This window comes from Fukomys damarensis, unplaced genomic scaffold (assembly GCF_012274545.1).
Source record: "Fukomys damarensis isolate Sample0158 unplaced genomic scaffold, DMR_v1.0_HiC HiC_scaffold_20, whole genome shotgun sequence".
Classification (NCBI taxonomy): domain Eukaryota; kingdom Metazoa; phylum Chordata; class Mammalia; order Rodentia; family Bathyergidae; genus Fukomys; species Fukomys damarensis.
Window position 1 is genome coordinate 42,578,587 of NW_022900932.1, and position 873 is coordinate 42,579,459.

The following is an 873-nucleotide window of genomic DNA, read 5'->3' on the forward strand; positions in this document are numbered from 1 at the left end:
CCAATAAACTCAATAAAAGAAAAAAATAATTGCTATTATCAGTGGAGCATTTACTAAATGCTAAGCACTTTACATTAATTCTCATAACCACACTGTGAGGTATAGGGCATTTGCATCATTTTGCAGATCAGAAAACAAATGCTCTCAGAGAGGCAAAACAACGTGCCCAAGGTTACTCAAGGTTAAGAAGCAGTCTGGACCTAACTCAAATACGTAGTCCTAATCTAGACTGGAGTTTAATTGCTTATCTACGTTTTAATTTCCCAGGGAGTTTATGCTCAGTCCAGGAGATAAAGGCAGACCGTGAAAACACGTTCTGTGCTTCTTCTCTGCAACTTCATTCTCAAGGCAGCTAACAAATCCGATCTGACCCATAGATAATCAGGCCGCAGGGAGCTAATGTAATCTGAAACTACGCTCTGGCGTTCTGGGGTTCAAAATCTCAGCATTCAATCTGGGTGTGCCCATCAGCCCGCGCTTGTTAGGTTTCCCGTCGCCCCACCCGAGTTTTGGCAGTTTGAAAGCTCAGCGGAAGGGTGGACAGGGAGACTTGTGCCCTCTGGTGGAAACCAGTTCTCCCAGGGATGGCTGAGCCTCATTTTACACAATACAGGGAGAAAATGGTCCTCAGAGGGGTAAATTATGCTCAAGGACATAGTGAGTTACTTTCAGTTTAGCGTTACCGAATTTATATTAAGAATACAGCAGTAATATCTGAGTCCGCCAGGATACCCCACAACTGAGTGGGTGGCGGAAAAAAGGCGGCGTTCCCCTCCTCCGTCAGGTCCCGGGCCAGCCGGGCTCCGTCCTCAGGTTCAGGCCCCGCCCCCAGGATAATGGGCCCGCCCCTAGTGGTAAAGGAGCCTCAGCCAA